At 48.9% G+C, this 20,321-nt stretch overlaps 1 protein-coding gene across 8 annotated transcripts in view; it reads left to right on the top strand.

The window, feature by feature from the left end:
- The first annotated feature begins 12,831 nt into the window (after positions 1–12,831).
- RALGPS1 (Ral GEF with PH domain and SH3 binding motif 1) overlaps positions 12,832–20,321 on the top strand; it is a 240,160-nt gene continuing 232,670 nt past the window's right edge. For 7 of the 8 annotated variants that reach the window (XM_016131698.2, XM_036218304.1, XM_016131695.2 and 4 more), the window contains exon 1: positions 12,832–13,062. The gene's annotated coding sequence lies outside the window, so the exon portion shown is untranslated. Of the gene's footprint in view, positions 13,063–13,493; positions 13,571–20,321 lie in introns of those variants that run through there. The other variant, XM_016131697.2, reaches the window with a different exon arrangement.

Here is a 20,321-nt window from a genome sequence, read left to right as displayed (position 1 = left end):
CGGCGCCGTGGTCTCCCTCTGTGTTTGCCCCTCCGGCCTCTCAGTTTTACTGGCTTAACAAACATCCGCACTGTCATCGTTTCTGTAACCGCTCTTTTCGAAAGGTTGCGGTTTCATAAGAAGCTCTTATGCCACTGCGATCCGGGAAGGGAGAAGCAGGTCTGTTTCTAACCTTTCTCTCGTGTGGCGGAGACTGGATTGTCGGGGGCCCCGCTCTGTGCCCAGACTGCCCCAGAATGAACCGCCGGCCTGCAGAAGTACCCCTGGGCTCGCCCGACGGCGCCTTGTCCCGCAGAGCTCTTGTGCCGCAGAGCTTGGGGCTGCACGTGCTGTTGCCTGTCCTCACCTGGTCCCTCTCAGCCTGTTAACTCCTCAGACTTCAACTCAGGGAGGGAGCCCTTTCCTCAGCGGCCCTTCTAGGTCAAGCCCCTTTAACAGAGACGTGATGGAGCCTGTTCCGGTTCTTCACAGCACTTACTTCGACTGGTAATCGTATATTGATTAGGGAGATTATTCAATTCGTGTTTCTCCCACTAACCTGTACGTTCCATAACAGTAGGGATCCTGGATCGTCTCCCGCCTGTATATCCTTAGCCAGGACCTGTCACCACAGCAGGTACACACTGAAAACCGAATGAGCAAATGCATGCGTTGTGGGAAGGCTGGGAAGCGGGTGGGGATTAAACTATGCTTCTGGAGCCAACTTGCTCCTTAGTGTAAAACAGGGTCTCTTCCCGGGGCTCCCTTACAGGCGAGTGGGCAGTGGCCGGTGCGCAGCGTGAGAGAGGACGTGGGAGCCAGCGTCGCTCGCCAGCCTGGGTCTCCTAAGGTACTCCAAGGGCATGGTGGAGAAAGTGCATTGACCTGTGAGTCGAGAGGTCTGGCATCTAGCCATGCCTTTGCCTGACCAAGACGTCAAGCTGATCACTCACCCTCTTGAGCCCCAGTTTGTCTAAAACGGTGGAATTGGACTCTCGAGGCTTAGAGAAGTCGTGAGGCAGTGGCTTCGATAGGTTTCCTTAAGGCCGGAGCAGTAGGCCAGCGGTCAGGAATCGGGCGAGCCTCTTCTCCAGCAGGGTTACAGGGCTATCCCTGGGGGTGCCATCCTGGGAACGGGAGCACCCCCCGAAGCTGGTACACTGAGTCAGAGCAGACGTGTAGACGTGTTGCACCGCATTGCCAGCAAAGGCCATTGGCAGTAGCTGGCTCTTTCCGTTCGTCCTGAAGTCATGATCTGTCTTCACTTTTGTTTCTTCCGGTTATAATGAGTTCAACCGGCCAGGCCCGCCCGGCCTTAGGGATGTGCATGATACCCTTTATACTGCCAAAGGACCACCACCAATCCTTCATTGCTCGCTGGTCTTCATCTCTGTTTCCTGGACCATTTCCTCGAAAATCCCTCAGGCCTCAATGACTCATGTTTAAACATCCTGGATGATGTTTTCCTTCTGTTTTTCACAACAGACCTAGCTTGCATACCTTTTGTCAGCAAACAGGGCTTAAGAACTTCTCACGAGACAAGACAAATGACAAAAAGAGGTCACCTATGTTGTGTGGTGCTGGGCAAAAGAGGCACAAAATAAAGCTTGCTGATCCGGCTTTCATCGGTCAAGAATTACTATTTAAAAGTGGGGGTGGGGAGGAGGAGCGGGGAAAGGGACTATTTCGTATATATGAATGGTAGATTATAATACAGTCACCCACAGGGCCACCTGCCTGAGTCTGCAGGGACAGAGCTGCCTCTTTTTCTTCCCCTGCCCCTCATCTGTGAAAGAGGTTGCTTACTCAGGCTTTTGTTCCTGCCTCTGCCCGAACGGAGTTTGGATCTAATCAGTCTGGCTGGGCCTCTAGGGGATGATGACATTCCCCTTTGGGGCAGCTAGCTAGGTGTTGCTGGTGGTTGTACTACGTAGACAAGCCCACCTCAAGCTTTGCTGAGGAAGCGGTGAGGTCCTTTCACTCAAAACATGTCTTCATCCCTTTCGGCCTCAGCCTTGGGATTCCGATCAGCCTCGGGCATTCACTCTTCTCTGTGTCCCGAACACAAGATTTGCCCCTGTTGTCATTCCCTGGACTCCTGTGGGCCCCTCTAGTAGCTGTGCATGGCCCGAGCCTCTGAGCTAGACTAGATCCTGCAGGTTGGCTTGCACCACCTGCAGGTGCTGTGCGTGTGTGCACACGCACGTGCATGTTCACTACAGGATGCAAATTAAAGGATAAGTCATTCTGAATTCTCCCTTCCCCAGAAAGCTCAACATGGAAAGGAAAGACCCTTATTACACTCTCGTAAGAGTGGGAAGGGACCTCGCAGACTACCTACTTCCTGCCGTCTTATACTGGGACTGCAACAGTTGTCTCTGTAAGCAAGCCCCGGGTTCTATTTGTTTGTGGAAACTGGCTACCTCCCAAGGGACTTTGCCTCCTTGACAGCTTTGTATGACAGAAAGTCCTTCCTTTCCCTGAGCTCAATATCTGCCTCCCTGGAGTCAGACCCTTGGCTTTCTGTTCCATTCCACAAGACCATAATGTGCTTTAAATATTCAACAACTACGGTCCATCTCCCTCCAGCCCTCTCCCGGGGCTTCTCTAGGCTAAATGTGACTCTAGGCTATTTTTTCTATAGAGTCTAGGCCATGGGGGACATTCTCCTCCTTTCTGTCTGCTCACCGTCCACTTCAGGGCTTAAATATTATCATGAGACATGTTTCTGAGAGAATCGTGTTGGAGCTGAGGTGATAGAATCCGTAACTTGGAAGAACACTTCTTTGGCAAACAAATTACTTTTGTGTGACTGTTATTTCAACTCGCCTGTCTCTACCAGATGTTCTATTCATCACGCATCTGGCTCCCTGGAGCTGTTTTTCAGGTTTTTGGTTTTTTGCTTTACCCCTCGGCTCCTTTCTTCCCTTACTTCTCCAAATATTAATGTGAGACTTGAAAGCCACCTTTAATTTGGGAGGTCTAGGCTCTGAGAACGGATTTTCTCTGAGAGCTTCCCCCTGAGAGCTTCCTTGCCCTGTGTGATGGATTCGTTTGCTCTCCAGGGATGCTCTGACTTCCTTAGCCTCACAGGTGCTCGTGCTAACTCAGCTGGGCAGAGGTCCCTGTCTTGTGTGTGTCATTTTTGCAGAGGGCGGGCACAGGGGCCAGTTACTGGCATCATACAATTTCCTCTTTGCCTTTTGAACACATCTGCCTCCCCACATTCTGGCCTCATTCACCCCTTCTTGCCCGCTGGAGCCTGGCCAGGCTGGTGGCGCAATAGGAATGCTATTAGGTGTTCAATAACTAAACGACTAGTTTCCTTCCTTCCCTCCACTGCACAGTCCCCCTTTCCCCAGAAGGGGCCTCCAGGGACCCCCTTCCAACTGTGGTCAGACCCTGTGAATACTAGAGACTTCCACCCTGAAGGTAAACCAGAACTTCTCTGCTTACAGTTTTACTTGCAGAAATGTTTCTCTTTATAAATTGTCAGGTGCTATCTGGATATAATGTTCTAAGGGGAGAAAGGAACTGGATAGTGTCTTTTAGTGGGGCTCTGTGTAAATGGCTGAGGTTCACAGCCTCACTGAGTCCCCCCAGAGAGCCAGCGACAGGGCCTGGTAACCCTGAGCGCTGTCAGAGGCCAGAGGACCTGGGGACAGGACATTCCACACCTGGGATTTGTCTTAGTACTGAGGTGATCACTCTCTCAGGTTCTGGATGGCAGAACTCAGGTGGCCTGATTATGATTCCAGGACACCACTCCCTCCTCCTGTCTCCAGAAAGGATTACGTTGTTATGAGTCTGGCTGTGGTGCACTGCGGAAAAGCATCGAGATGCTGCTAGTCCTGCACTGGATAGAGGCTGCATTCACTCCCTGGCTGGAGCCAGTGGGCACATCCTGGAAGTGGACACCTCAGCTTTAGGACTAAAATGGCCTGGGACTAGTTTTGAGGTCTCTTGAGAATCTATATCCTGCTGGAGGGAAGAGGCCCCAGGAGAGAGGAGGGAGGCCAGCCAAATGAAGAGGGAGCAAGACTATTAAACAAAATTCAGGTGAATTAATTAGTTAATTGTAGAAAAACGAAACCATGAAACAACCAGTTTTGTTTTGTTTTGTTTTGTTTTGTTTTGTTTTTAAAGGAGGTGATGACATTGGCTTTGGCAGGGGGGAAGATCTTTTTTTAGGATAAGACCAAAAAGAAGAAATCCTAAGGTGTTTACACATGTAGAATATGTTTAGCAAAGCAAAACAACAGTAACAACAACAACAACAACAACAAAAACCACTACAAAAACCACTACAAATTTAGAAAAAAACCTTTGCAATACATATAACAAAAACTTTTAAAATTGATAAGAAAAAGATGAATAGTTTTTTAAATAGAATTTTTAAAAGGGGAAGGAACTAAAGAAGCAATCCACAGAAGAAATACTCAAGGCTAATAAGTACATAATGAAGATATTTTACCTCTATAGAAAGTGATCAAAGCAATAACAAGAGACCATTTTTCTACCAATTCAGTTGGCAATACTCAGCATTGACAAGGGTGGGGGAAATGGGATGTTCATACCCCGATGTTGGAAATATAAGTTGATATAACATTTCTGGAAGGTAGATGGGTACCACGTCACAAAATTTTAAATGTGCATTCCTCTTGATACAGTGGTACTACTTTTAAGAATTTAACCTCATAAAATAATCTCACAAGTTATTGGAGATGTGTAAATTTATTCATTCCAGTGTTCATGGTAATTTTGAAAAGTTGGAAGCCAGTATGATGTCTATCAATAAATCTGGTACAGTTCTACTGTGCAATTGTAGAGAATCATTTAAACTGATGATATAAATGTGTAAGTAAATCTTTACGGCATGAAGAAATATCCATGACATATTGTTGAGTGTGGAAAAGCAACTTATGAAAGAACATGTGTTGTATGAGACCACTTAGGTTAAAGTATACACATGTATAGACAACATTATATAATATATACACGATGGCCTCTGTTTAATACCTGTAAGATATGTTGATTGAATGAGAGCATGTATTTAATGAAATGAAACTCAGTAAATGCTTTATAGATGCTAGTAATTAGGAGATGAGGGTAGATAGAGTGGTTCAAGCTAGATGTTGAGGTATCTTTTATTTCAAGATAAGAAATGGGAGGCAGTGGAACTCGACTCAGTGAACACTTACGGAGCATCTACGATAGGAATGCCAAAACTGAAAAAGCTTATTTCCTAGAGAATATTGCTGCAGAGAGTGAGCAATGTCAAGGGAAGGTTAGCCAATTGGCTTCCAGGACGGATTGTCTTAGGGACTTCACGAGGGTCTGGGGTCAGCCCTCAGCCTTGTCCACCTAGAAACCTGACTTTGGAACTCAAGGAAAGTGGCTCTGAATCTACCACTGACTTACAGTCACTTACAGTCACTAAGTGTAAAGACTGGTGTGTAGAGTTAGAGTGCTACCCTATCACATTTCAGTGAGACGTAAGTGGTATGCTAAAATGTGACATGCTTAGCGCATTAATTTTCAGCAGACCTACATGGGAAGCTACTACTGGTAGTACCAATCAGTGATGGCTGCCGTTTATCAAACATTTAGTGGGTGACAGACCGTGTCTTAAGCACCATTTATACATTATTTCCTTAGGTCCTCAGAACAACGATGTGAGGTAGGTGCTATTATGTACTATCTCCACTATTTTTTAAAAATTTCTATGTTCTATTGCTGGAACATGGAGTGTTCCATGACCGAGCTGCCCACGATGAGCTGAACATTATCTGATCCACCAAGCCGTAAGGTGGTGGATCAGACATTCATCATCAAGTAGAAATGGCATGTAAGAGATCAGATCGACAGTGCCCAGAGGCACCAGTAAGTTCTATGAACAAGTGGCTCAAGTACCCATAACACTGACTCCCGCCGTGTTGCCTCCCCTACCTCAATCCAAACTTTGAGCCTCAATCTATACCTATACGGGCACTGTCTGGAAATGGACTGCTGAAAAATCACAGCCCCATTCAAGAGCGCCTCAGAGAGGTGGCATAAAGAGAAATCCTCCCAGTGGGCCATGCTTTTGGTTGTCCATTTTGTGTGGCCTGAGAGATGACCAGAAGTACAGATATACATAGATTCGTGGGCACTGGCTAATGGTTTGGCTAGGTGGTCAGGAATTTGGAAAGAAAAGGACTGGAAGATAATCAATCATAAGAGAACCTTAGGGAGAAATTTATGGATAAACCTCTCAGAACGCTCACAGGGTGTGAAGATCTTTGTATTAGTAATATATTATTAGGCAGCAGACCGTCCCCAAAACATGGAGCCTTAAAACAATAACCAATTCATTTTCTCATGATTCTGTGGCCCAGCTTCATTGGGCTTCTTTTTTAAACTTTTAGGTTCTGATAACCAGAATCTTTCCGTGATATTATGATTTATAAGAAATGTATGCTTGGTCATTCAGACGACCAAATATGTTTCTCACATACTTTTGGTCCTCATCCACAGTTGCCGGCTCACGGCTCCAAAAACCTTAGAATTTCCTAAGCTATAAGAGCAATAAAAGCATCTTTTCTTATAATATTTGGTCATTTGTTCTCAGTTCCTGAAAAATACTTCAGAGCCCTAAGGGTGACATTAGTGTCTTGTTATTCATAACAAGTCCTTTTCAACCACACCTGAGTTTATGTTAATGAGGTGACCTTTGGAAATCCCTTAAAGATGGCAGGGATGGGGTGGGAGGTGCTGGTTTCTAGGGAAATCAGCCACAATAGAGGGTTGAAATGTTCTGTCCCACCCCTGATGTCCGGGGAGGGGAAAGGGACTGGAGGTCGAACCAATCGCCAATGGCCAGTGATCTAATCAATCATGCCTATGCAACAAAGCTTCTAAAAACCCAAAAAGGATGAAGTTTGGAGAGCTTCCAGGTTGGCGAACCAGAATGCTTCCCCATGCCACCATGATGGAACCCAAACTCCATGAGATCAGAAGCTCCTTTTTGGGGGAGTCTTGCCCTATGTATTTCTTCATCTGGCTGTTGATTCGTACCCTTTAATATCCTTTGGAATAAATCAATGACCTAGTGAGTAAATAGGTTTTCTGAGTTCTGTGAGCCACTCTTGTAACTTAAACCCAAGGAGGGGGTTTGCGGGAGCCTTTGAGTTACAGCCAGTCTAGTCAGAAGCACAGGTGACAACCTGTACTTTCAATTGGCATCTGAAGTGGGGGACAGTCTTTGGGACTGAGCCTTTAACCGATGCTATCTCTGGGTAAATAATGTCAGAATTGATGTTGAATTGTAGAATATCCCAGGGGTGTGGAGAAAAGCACCCACCCCACTTCCACACAGTGGAATTGGTGATCAGAACCTGTACTTTTCTTTGTCCCTTCAACCCGGGGAACAGAAGCTTCTCCCTCCTGACGTTACGGGTTTCCTCGGGGGAATAAGATCCTTACACTTCTGTGAAATGATATAATATTCTTTGAAGATAGACTCTGATTGATTAATGGTGTAGGTATATTGTAAAGCATAGAGCAACCATTAACATTTTTTTTGAAGCTTTTAAATGGTTTAACATACTTAAGTGGATTGTCTGTTATCAGTTGAGCATCACTCCCCCTTTCGTGCGCTCTCGAGGTCTGGACACTTCTATGCGCTCTCAAGGTCTGTATCACAAGGTCTGGACACTTAGGAGAACTACACTTCCCAGCATTCCTTGCCAGTAAGGTTACTACTTAGAGTCTACCAATGAGAAGTACAGTTGACTCTTGGTATTTGCAGTAGTTATGCCCTATCAAGTTATTACCGACACTAATTAAATTAGTAAAGACTGAAGGATTGATCCTAGGGGACATAGAGGGTGAGGTTCCTGCGAGTCTTGTGAACCGATCAAAACAACCTTTTTTATGTGTGCTTCTGTTTAAAGACAACTTAATATATATTGTCGATTCCTTAATGTTGAACTCACAAGCAACGGCGCTCTAACTCATGCCTGAATCAAGTTTATTGAACACATGCACTTTCTCCGTAAGGCACCTCACAGCCTTCCTGTGCTTCTGGGACATTAGCACCTCAGCACTGTGCCAGTGCATCGTTTAAACAGAGCAATCGTCAACAAAAAAGCTCAGAAATGTGAAAAATGTGACACTAAATGGGCTGAAAAAAGGACACTTGTTTACAGTCTGAGAGTCGAACAGAAGGGAGGGTGTCACCTTGTTTGACCTCTGCTGGGAATGTGCCCGATGGGCCACTTAGGTATTTTGCTTGTCTGCGAATGAGTTCAGAAGTGCTCTGAGCACTGATTTTTGGATTACAAATAGATTGTAGCGATAGGCTAATTTGCAAATAGGGAAAGCACAAATCATGAGGCTCCAGCGTATGTCCGCTTCAGCACGCACACTTCTACCAACGACCAGGGCAACTCAGGCACTTCCCCTTCTCTGAGAAGCGGCCATTGTACTTTTCAGGCTTCTAAGAGCTACTCCAGTAGCCAGGGTCCTTGCTAGGAAGTCACATCCCATCTCTTGAGGAAGTGTCTCCAAGTCAATGACTCCTCGTTTATCTAGTTTTAAATCCCCTCTTCCTTGATCGAGCACCTGCAAAATTCAACCCCGGGGTTACTCCCCTGGCTGCCGCCAGTACATGCTGACTAGTTCTTTCATTCTTCAGGCATGTCGTCTAGTTTTTTCCTTATCAGGCCCAATGCATCTCCAGCTGGGTTATGCTGGGATTTAACCCTAGTTACCAGCCTGGCAGCCTGGAGAGGAGGTGGGGGCAGCATGGAAGAAGGGGACACATTTTGTGTGTGGGGAGGAGCTTCTGTAGCACCTGCCGGCACAACGGTGGCTCCATTTCTTACTAAGAAAGGGTGCGTCAGCCTGGTAAGCCTGGAGGGGCCTGGGGTGTATGTTGTGGAGCTGACATCCTCAAGAACATCCATCTAGATGTCCTTGTCCCATGTTTTAGCATCGTAGGTTTTCCCCACCAGGGCCTTGACCTTCCCCAACAGACTTGCCTTGGCTGAGAATTGAGACATCTCTGGAGCTCCAGACTCTAACAAGTAGGTGTTCAGCCTGCCGCTCAGTGTGTCTGTCCTTCCACAGGCACAGGCATTGAAGCTGCCTTCGCAGCTCCCTAGTTCTCACACTTAGCCATTTACTGCTCCCTAACAGCCTCCGGCCTTCACTATCTTTCTGCGGTACAACTTTGTAACCAGCCAACTAGCTTCCTCTGTCTTTGCTGACATTCTTCTCTCTGTATTTGTCAAACCCTGGCATTATGTCACAGTATCCTCCTCCACGGGGATATTGTTGCAGGTCACTGCCAGTGAAATCTTTAGCATTTGAGCCACCATCGTGTTCCAGGGACTGTCCATGTTCTACCAGGAGGGCAGCCTCTTTGCCTGCTGGGCAGTGGGTGAGCCAGTCTTAAATCCGTATCTTACCACCACCTATTTTCCCTGACCAGTCCTGGTACTTCTTGTGGCGGTCTGGGTTCACTGAGAAGCAGATGCCAATGCAAGATTAAACGTGCATTAGGAGAAATGGGCAGGGAGCTGAGAGGGGTTGGGTGAGCCACCAGACTGTGATGCATGTCTGACCCCCAGTGCAGGGCAGGCAGTGTGTAGGAGCAGCCTATGCTACCATGCTGTCTAAGGGAGTCCTTGAGCCAAAAACGGTCATCAGAGGAGTCCCATTGTCACCCAGGGACAGCTCTTCCTTAGACTCCCTGCCATGTCTGGCATTGGGTGCAGTTCGCGGGTAGTGTTGCCTCAGTGCAAATGCTTTGTTGGGTTTCAGAATGCAGCAGCTGGGCCCTTGCTCAAATGAGCTCCCAACAGTTGGAGGTCTGCAAGGTGCATGCTCATGGCCACCGGCGGTCCCCAACCTTTTTGGCATCAGGGACCGGTGCGCCTGTGAGAATCTGATGCCTGATGATCTTAGGTGGAGCTGAGGTGGTGCTGGGACGTGGCTGCAAATACAGATGAAGCTTCGCTCACTCATCCACCGCTCACCTCCCTCTGAGCAGCCCATTTCCTAACAAGCCATGGACCGGTACCAGTCTGTGGCCCCGGGGGTTTGGGGACCTCTACACTAGAAGTCAACTCAGTTTTTTCAGGAGAACCCTGCAAGGTAGGGACTCTGAATATCACCTTCTTGTGAATGAGAACGCGGAGGCTTAGAGAGGTTTGGACACTTGTCCAAGGCCACATAGCTGGTAAGTGGCAAAGCCAGCATCATTTCCAAGAACTAACTGAATTGAAAAATTTATTATAAACTTCTGTTCTTCCAGTCTCCCCCAGCCCCTCATGTTGATTGCTGCTCCCCTTTGGGGTACCTCATCATTGCCACTGCTATCTGTACCCCAACGATGGCATTCTTTTCTATGTCCCCTCCTCTGTCTCCTGATGCCCCCAGGATCTGGAGAAGGGCTACATTCTAGAATCCTTGTTGCGCCTGGATGCTTGATAGCCTCTGCACGGACACTGTCTCTTCGGCACCAGGGCAGGGTAGGATGTGCCTCTGTATTAGTTATCTATTGCTGGGTAACAGTTTTATCACAAACTGAACAGGTTAAAACAACACACGTCTGTTATCTCAAAGTTTAGGATTTTGGCACAGCTTAGCTGGGCCCTCTGCCTCAGGGTCTCACAAGGCTGTAATTCAGGTGTTGTCCAGGGATGCATTTTCATCTGAGGCTTGACAGGGGAAGGATTCACGCCCGAGCTCATGTGATTGTTAGCATCATTCAGTTCCTGCAGGGTGCTGGACTAAGGGCTGCAGTTTCTTGCTGTCTTTTGGCTAGAGGCTCCATGCTGAGTGCTCATAGCATGGCAGCTTGCTTCTTCAAAACCAGCAAGAGAAAGTCTCCTAGCAAGATGGGTTACAGTCTTATGTGACATAATCACATACACCCTAAAACCTTTGCCTTATTCTACTGGTTAGAAGCAAGTCAGGTTGTCCACACTCAGGGAAGGGGATCACACACGACCATGGCCAGCAGGAGGTGGGGGTTATGAGGGCCAGCCTAGATAGAGCCTGCCTACCACAGCTTCCTTGTTGATCGGCATCTGCAATGAAAATAGCTCCTTGAACTGTCCCAAACCTTGGCTCTGCATGTAGCACAAGTCTACGCAGAGGTAGCCAGCCTGGAGGATCCCCTTTGGTGATTTCTCCAATGGTTCAACAGATCCTTCCCCTCACTGAGTATCTCAAACACATGAGATGCTGAGAGCTGGCCCACATCCCTAGTAGTTACAGCTAATACGATCTCCTTATCCCGTTACACAAGGTTGGAGCATGAGAGTGACATGAGTGATCAGACTTTATGATAACTTTAAAAATTAATTAATTACCATGTAATTATATACTATGTAATTCACCCATTAAGGTGAACAATTCAATGGCTTTTGGTATCTCCACCAAGTTGTACAGCCATTACTACAATCGATTTTATAATATTTTCATTATCTCAAAAAGAAACTCTGCATGTCTTAGCCCGTACCCCCAGTTTGCCCATTCCCCAGCCCTAGACAATTACTAATTTACTCTCTATCTTTATGTATTTGCCTATTCTGAACATTTTATATAAATGGGATCATACGAGATCTGGCTTCTTTCACTTAGCATGTTTTCAAGGTTCATGCATATTGTAGCATGTATCAGCACTTCATTTTATTTATTCATTTATCAGTTGATGGACTGATTTGGGTTATTTCCACTTGCTCACCTGCACACACCTTTCTGGTGGCACAACCTGAGTTTAGACTCAGACAGTCTGTCCCCCCGGTTTTTGCACTCTACCCTCACCCTGCGCATTTCTAAATCTACAGGCTCTGAGCGGAATCCCTGCATCACACTGTCTCTTGTTCTCTTTAAGTAAAATAGTTAAGTATCTTCTTTGACGATTAGTCTTCTTAATGCAAAATGGCAGAAATTTCCCTCTGAAGAGAGATTGACTATTTCATTTCTTTTCGTTTGTTTCTTTTTTTCTTCAACAAGCTTTGGGGAGCACAGTAACCAAATACGTTTATACTCTAATGTTACTGCAAAAGAAATCTGAAAATTGTCACAATGATGTTCTACTTGTCTACGTGTTCCATAATCATTCAGAGTAAGGCAGGATATAGGGCCTCCCTTCTGTGAGAGGCAGAATTTTTTATGGTTCTGGATTTCCAAGCCTTCACAGACCTGACTTCCATTGTAACTTTTTATCTCTGTGACTTCAATCAAATGACTTAACTTCTCTGCTCACCTCATCCTGCTTGGCACGGAGTAAAGAATCTGGGAGCAGGGAGACAGGAGACAGGCTCACTTCTCAGCTTTGCACCAGTGTGGTCTCGAGCAAGTCCCTTCATCTTGTGGGGCCTAATTTTGACTAGCTGTAAAATAAGTGGGTTGGACCCGAGGTTCTTTGAGGTTTCTTATGGCTCTGACGTTCTGTATTCTGTGCCTACCTCTGAGTTGTAAAGAATGGGCATTATGGTGATGTCTCTTACAAAACCATTTTTTGTCGAAAACGGCAAATCTTAGGTAGGGTAGGAATTTTAAGGGGAAATTGTAGGAGGCTTGCAAGGATGTATGGGGAATGAGATGCGCAGCTATTTCTAGGAAGGGGATGGGCATGGCGGGGCGCTGATGGGGGTGTGCGGGCAGCGGAGCATCCTTGCTGGCTGAGGGTGTCTGCGGGCTGGAACAGAGGCCGAGTCTAGGGAGGACCACTGCTGCAGCGGCTGCGCACTGGCGCGCCCAGCCGCCCGATTTGCGTGTCTCCGCCTTTGCAATGAGCTGATTGGGAGGACTGGTCGGGAGCCGTGCGCCGATTGGCTGGGCGGACCGCCGCTCAGGCCCAGGAGCGGACGGTTCCTACTGCGGCTGGGCACCGGCTCCGCTCCCGCGTCGGCCCGCGCTCCAGCTGCGCCCGGCCCCGGCCCGGCTCGGCCCGGCCCAGGCCTCCGAGCGAAGGCGCCGCTGCCGCCTGGGCCGCTCCCAGGGCCATGAGGAGGCGGCGGCAGCCACTGTGGCCCGCGTCAAGGTGACCGGCCGGGACTGCAGCGGCGGCGGCGAGAGCGGGCGGTGAGAGGAGCGGCCCGCGGGGCGGGGCGGGGCCCTGAGGGCCGGGCCGGAGGGAGCTGCAGGTGCTGGGGGCGGGACCCGGAGGGACCGCTGGACCGGGGAGGGGCCTCGGGGCGGGAGGCGGGACCGGGGGGCGGGGGTTGTGTCGGGCGGGTTTGCGGGCGCGGGGGTCGGGCCCGGGGCCTTAGGTGCGCTGGTCTGGTAGGGACTTGGTAGGAAGGACAGCGGGTGTGCGGACGCGGGGAAAGGCCATAGGTGCCGGGGGCGGGGCTGGCGGAGGCAGTTGGGAGGGGCCGAGGGGGTTGCAGGTGCGGGGGGCGGGGCCAGGTGGGACCGTAGGTTTGCCAGTGGTTGGGGGCTGCGAGGTCAGGCCAAAGCGGCCGGAGAGCGGGGCCGGAGGAAACCACAGGTGCAAAGGGCGGGGCTAGGGAGACCTGCAGGCGAGGGGGGCGGGGCCGCGAATGGTTGCAGGTCCGGAAGCCGGGCTCCGGGTCAGGAGTGGACAGAGGTGAGTGGTCGCCGGAGAAGGGAGTGTCGCCCTCTCTGCTGTCCAGGAAATTTGGGTGGAAGCAGGAGTTTGGAGCTTTTTAGGATTCTAGAGGTTTCGAGGGTTGCCGCTAGGCTGGAAGGGCGGGCCAGGCCTGCCTGTGCCTCTCCTGAGTCGGACTTGGGTCTCAGCTGTTCTGGTTACTAGGCCGTCGGCTTCCCGTATGCCACGCCGTGCCTTAAGTGGGACGTACCATTTTTTGCGTCTTAGAGACTTTTCCTGGTCCTGTTGCAGAGATCATGCCTAGGTTGGGGGCTGTGCGTTCATTCGATGTTCAGCTGTTGAGAAATGTGTGTACTTGGAGAATAGTTAGTATGAAGCTTGAAGAGTCCTGGCTTGCTGGCTCCTGATACCAGATGCTGCTGCAAATCTGAACAGTGGTAGTCTCCAAAAGCCTGAAATGGCAGCCCGTTGAGGAGAAAAGAACACGAATAAGGGTTCAGAAGCTTTTGCCTCTGTGTTATCTTGGAGAGTCTTTTCCTGCTTTGCAAAATGAGCCTCATGGTACCTGCCTTGTGTGCCTCCCAAGGGCCTTGTATGCCTCCCGGGGGCCTTGTGAGAATAGGTGGAACCCTGCTTACTGAGCACATCCTTGTGTAAAGTTATGAGTCTCCCTTGTCTGTGCTGATGGGCAGGTTGGATTCAGGGACTGGGGGGTGGGAGTGGTCTAAAGAGGAGGGAATTTCTAGACCATTTTCTTGTTTGAGTTTAGGATGAGTTTTTTTTGCCAGCAAGTCCCCAAAAGACATGTTTCTTTAACTGCTCCTCTTTGCAAGGTCTCTGAGGGAGCCGTGCAGGCAACAATGGGAAATGGAAAGCAGGGGAATGTTTAATTGTTTGCTGACCTTTAGACCTCAACCCCACAACCCCAGTGAGGACTCTGAACTGGAGCATGAGGCTCAGACATGAGCCTTATCGAATTCCCTGCCCGCATCCGAATACAAACCCTGATTTCAGAAGGAAGACACCAGACAGGATGCCAGTACTACAGGGGCACAGAGAGGAAAGCAAGATGATGGGGCTCGCTCCTCTTCTGAAGTGTCCCGTACCCGCGTGTGTGACCTTTCATTGTAGTTTCGGACCAGTCAAAACTGCAGTTCTTCCTGTGTTGCATGGACAGAGGAGAAGACAGGCTTCTCCTGTGCTGGTCAGCATCTTTATTCACTTCAGAAACTTTGGGACTTTTGGGGCCCAACTCCCGTGGTGCCGTCCTTTCTCACTACCACCAGTTTTGCGGTGGTGACCCAGTGACATTGTGAGGATGGCATCTGAGGGCCAGGCCCGTACTGGGGTCTGTGCTCATGTGGCAGGTACCCAGAGGGTCCAGAAGCAGCATGTGTGTCCTCTTCTGTCCTGGCAGAAACTATGGAACTGGCCCTTAGAGATTGCTGCCCTCTGGATAACCATCACGCTCTGCAGGTTAGAAGGAAAGCCCACACTTGGTGGCACACAAGCGTTAGAACATGTGTTGGATAACGAGGGGATAGGCTTTTGGGTTACCATTGCAGTGACAACACCCAGGGTTGAGAGACAAACTTTATTAATGAAACATATTGCACCCGAGGCTCTCTGTGATACGGCCCAATCCACCTTTTAAAATTGATTTTCCCTTTCATTGTGGAGAGTAAGAGCTCTGGCTTGGAAGTCAGACAGGTCTGCATTTGAAGCTTCACGCACCAGTTCCTTAGCTTCTCAGAGCTGTGGTTTCCTTATATGTAAAACAAGGATGATCGTGCCCACCTTGAGAGCTCGTCATGAAGAACAAATGAGACAAGATATGTGACAGCATCGTATATATTAGGCAGTCAGTGTATGTTAGGGTCCATTTCTGTCCCTCCCTGCCTGTCCATCTTTCGACACAACAGAACAGCATGTAGCAAGTAAGGAGAGCAGGACTGGGAATTCTGAGGCCTTCACTTGTGTAACTTTGGTCAAATCCCTTTCCATCCCCAGGCCTCGGTTTTCTTAGCTAAGAGAGAATGGTGTTAGATATGTAAACATCAAGGGTGGTCCTTGCTCCGGCATTCTGATTAGCATGCTCTCTTATTTTCTTGAAAGGCAAGAGGGAGGACACTCATGACCTGTTGTTTAGTTTTTCTTTTAAAAATGCCTGTCTACCACTTCGCATGGCACATACTAGGTGCTCGTTAAATACTTGTCGAAGGGACAGATGAAGGACTTTAAGAGGGTGTGACAAATTGTCCCTGATGTTTATGTGTAGTATCTGTACCTTCGAAAGGCGTTTATTATAGAAAAAATAGTGCACCAAATGTTAGTGAGATTAGTGAACCTGAACATGGAAGACAGAAGTTTAAGTTCATCCAATTTATGTTCGTAAACATACATAATTTTTCATGGTTACAATCATATGTATGAGAGCATTTGGGAAAGTCCTGGTTTCTTTAAAAGGTGCTTTTATGTTATTTTTATCTTATTTTTTATAAAGTAGGAAAATCACACATGGATTTTTTTTTTTTTTTTAAAGGCAGGTAGTTCAAAGGGGAACACATTACAAAGTACCCATATTTCTTGCCTCGAGCTTCCAGTTCCTAGTCCTTCTCCCTGGAAGCAAGCCCTGTTACCATTTTTTCGTTCGTTATATATTCTTTCTCTTACACAAAGAATAGCATTTCGTACATACTCCTGCTCCTTCATTTATGAAATTGCTCTATTTCTGAAATTGTTTTAACATTGGCAAATGTTCCAGTTGGTACAAATAATTCCTCCGTAATCAATGTTTTTGACCGATGCTGTAAACACAATTTTGTCTCTCCCCTCTCCCCGACCCCATGATGTTTGCTCAGTAATGGTTAGCAGTCATTGTCGAGAAGGATAACAAGAGACAGCTATTGTTCTCCTCTAGGAAAAAAAAATGACTGTGGTTCCAGTGAACAGTAGACGTAACGGGCAACTCATGTAAGTGGATTCAAGGCAGAAGAGAGAAAGGAAGAGGGATTCGTTCACTAGTAACTGGAAACTGGTTTTTCTATTCAAACCTGATTCAAAGTTCAGCTCTGAAACTTACTGTATGACTATGAACGATTTGCCGAGTCTTTCTATATTTCAGTTTCCTTATCTGTAAAATGGATGATGGAGTTTTTGTGTAGAGGAGCTGAGACGGCGCCTGCCTGGTCCTCGCGGCAAATAGCAGGCCGTCGCAGGGTCAGCCGCGGTGTTCTTAGCACTCTCACGTAGACTCTCTTGTGCTTTGTTTGAGTGGGCAGTTGGGGGCGAGCCGTGGAAAACGCCCCACATCCTTGCCCTTGAGACGCTCACCTGCCGTGCAGGGAGACGGCCATGCAAGGCACTGATGGTAGAACAGCAGGCTGGGGCTGATGGAGGCGGGGAGGGTGAGCAGTTCGCGGGGCGTGGAGGCAGGAAACAGTGACTTCTCCCTGGGCTATCGGGGATGGCTTCCCAGCTCAGATTCCCCGTCCTTCGTGAAACTTACCCCACTGTGGGGACAAATGACGGCCCCTGTTCGCGCTCCCTTGACTTTCCTGTGTGCGCGTCTTGCTGGGAGTGCGCCTGCCGTCATCCGGTGCTTCATGCTCGTGTCTCCGCCCTGCGCGGAGGAGGCCTCCTGCTTTCCTCGCCGCCGGGTCTCCAGGGTAGGCTTTTGGTGGACATGGTGGTGGACTTCTGCACAGACAGTTCGTGCCACCACATGTCGGCATACTCTTATGGATAAGTCGCGAGGTCTCTGGTGTAACGGCAGGCTCCGGACCCTACGACTTCATCCCCCAAGCGCTTGAGTGCTGACTCTGAGGCAAGCAAGTGCTGTGCCATATGCCGTCTGTAGAGTTTGGGTGTGGCTGGTGATAACTTGTCCTACGAAGTCTTAGGGATGAGCGAGGAAAGAAATATTTGCTCCAGATGCTCCGGGACAAGACGAGGATGCTGAATAAAGGACCAGTCTGCAAAGAAACTGCTGGGCTTGGCAAAGCACGCCTCTCCTTTGCTCAGAAGTGTGGCTGCTCACCTGTCCCTGGGGAGGGGGGGGTCGTGGAGGAGCAGGCCGGAGGGAGCTGAGTAGGGTGTCTGCAGATTTTGACCAGGGGCGGGGAGAGTTGGTTGGGCTGGTTTCCGTGAGGGGCATCCTGCTACATTTCTGTATTTCTTAAAGGGAGGAGGTATCACTTCTCTCAGGCAGGCGTTCATTCACCAGCCTCGCTGGGCTCCTGCTTTGGGCTAAACTCTTTGCTGGATGCTGGGCATATAGAGCTGAAGGGGCCCCATCCTGCTCTTGGGGAGCTGATGGTCAGCGGGTGCAGGAGTCGTGCACAAACAGAAGGTGACTGGCTGTGGCAGAGGGCATCCAGTGCAGTGGCCAGGCAGATTCAGGCTCCAAGGCCAGGCAGACCTACGTTCAAGTCCCAGATCTTCCACACGCAGCCTCTGTGACCTTGGGCAAGCGTGGTCTCTGGTCCGGGTCTTAGTTTACTAATTTGTAAAATGGAGATAGCAGTATTAGCTCATTTGGGGCTGTTGTCGATTCAGTGAAATAATGTGGTGGCCTATGTGGCGTGGTGCCTGACAGGAGCTTACAGAGTGTTCTCCATCATTTTAATGAGCCTCAGTGCTGTGGGAGCTTCAAGAAGCACCCCTTTGGCGTTCTCTCTGGGCACTAGTGTGGTGGCAATAGTGCCATTTGGGTAGCGAAGGTGACGATTATGGCTAAGGTATCCAGGAAACCAGCTCTGAAGTCACAAAGTGCTCAGGAAGCCCGTTCCTCACGGGCCCTGTTGACTCCAGGGCTCTGGGTTTGCCCACAAGTGTTTCCTCCCCGGCGTTCGCACAAGCTCTTCTCAAAGGCGGTTTCCAGCTCAGCACCACGACCAGCGCCTGCGCTTTGTCCGATCGCCTGCACCCATCAGTTCCAGGGCTTTTCCTGAGGCAGGCACGAGGCCGGCCTGTCTCACCTGCACTTAGCGAGACACTGTGAAGACCCAGAGCAGCCAATCCTTCTGCGGTTTTTCTGCAGAGCTTCAAATCGTTGTGAGTTTTACCTCTGAGCATCGGGGAGGCGGATAGAGCAGCGCTGAAAGCACGGACGTGGGGTCAGGACAGTGCGGGTTCGAGCCCCGACCCTGCCGCTCACAAGCCCCGTGGTTTTGGGCAAGTGGCCACGCCTCTGTTTCCTCGTGGATACAGGGAGTGTGATAGTACTCACTGCTGCATGGTTCTCACAGGGCTTCAAGAAGATGCTGTGGAACAGGACTCAGCATTGTGAGCACCCGGTAAACGCGAGCTGGAAAGCTAGGGTCGTGTTCTCGCCCGGCCACCGTTAGAAGGCTTTTAGGGTGCTCTGTGTTCGTGTGTGAGGGGCACCCAGGGTGGCAGGCAGAGCTCAGCCTGCGTTGGGAGTGCAGGTGCAAGCCCCAGACAGCAGCAGGGGGAGGCGAGGGGGAGGACGAAGCCGCCCTGGGGGTGGGCCCCGTCTCCGGCCAGTCCAGAGACCGAGGCCTTGTGTTCCCAGTTCTGTTTTTTTCATCATTCTGCGATTCCATGTAAAAACGGGTGTTTAATATGAACTAATGCAATAATATGAACTAACATGAACTAACATTAAACTTTTCCTCTGTAGGATTTCAATATTTTTATTATAAGGTTTTAGGGTTAAGACAATTACTTGAGTAATCAAGCAAAATTAAATATTTGGCTTCAACAGTCAAAGTTTTTTTTTTGAAGATCATCCTGTTGGAGATGAAAGAAAGAATAATGCACGTAATTAAATCCGTGTTTATTGGTTACAGTAATTCTCTTGCACTCTTGTATAAGCTTGATAACTAGGTCAAGGGAAATCTGTGCTTTTGGTGCATTTCTGAATAATTAAATATTCATGGAAAACAACTTAATGAATTCAGGAGAACTTGCTGTGCCTCTTCTTGTGTCCGGAAGATCTATTGTATGGAATTAGTGACCTTCGCCATTTTCAGATAGTTCTTAGTTCGAGTCCTTGTTCTGTTGTTTTTTTTTTTTCCCTCTGGGCACCATATCTCCAGCAGTTTTAGTCCACTAGCATTTATAGATCGTCTCCCTATTCAGCGCCCACAAGGCCCTGCTGCTGCAGCATGTAATAACACCGCTGGACTTCACAGGGTTCCGAGTCCGTTCCTCCCGCCACATTCACAGTCTGGCCCAGGGCTGGTGCGGGGCAGCTGGGCTGATCTGAATACGCCATTCCTCTGCATAAAACCCTCCAGTGGTTTCTCATTTCTCTTAGAAAAAAAAAAAAAAGGCCAAATTGTTAGCATGGCCTGCAGGGTGTAGCGATGTGTTCTTCGGTGTAATTGCTGGTCATGTCTGTCTCCCTTGGAGCAGTGTAATGCGGTCCTATCAGATCATGGACGGCGGCTGCTTCGCTCACCGCCACAATGCCTGGCAGGTGGCATCTGGCCTGTAGTAGGTGCTCCGTAGATGTTTGTTGAATGAACAAATGAAGTGAGTGCCCAGGGACTGCTTCGAATTCATAAAATGAAAAGGCTGTTGGACCTGAGGTACCTTCATTATAAAATATTCCAGCACTTTACAAAGTCTCTGGACACCTGTTTCTTCATCCTCTTATTGGTTCTGCAGGGTAGGGGGACAGGCTTTGAAGTGCAGAGGAGAAAATGGAAGTTCGGAGAGGTTAAAAAAACTGCCCAGGATGTAGCCGTGGGAGAAGCCGAGAGCTTCTCACTTTCTTTTCTCACACCGCAGGCCGCCTGGA

Source organism: Rousettus aegyptiacus, unplaced genomic scaffold (assembly GCF_014176215.1).
Source record: "Rousettus aegyptiacus isolate mRouAeg1 unplaced genomic scaffold, mRouAeg1.p scaffold_m13_p_3, whole genome shotgun sequence".
NCBI classification, from domain to species: Eukaryota; Metazoa; Chordata; class Mammalia; order Chiroptera; family Pteropodidae; genus Rousettus; species Rousettus aegyptiacus.
Note: the sequence above shows the minus strand (reverse complement) of the source record. Positions and strands in the feature narration are given on the sequence as shown.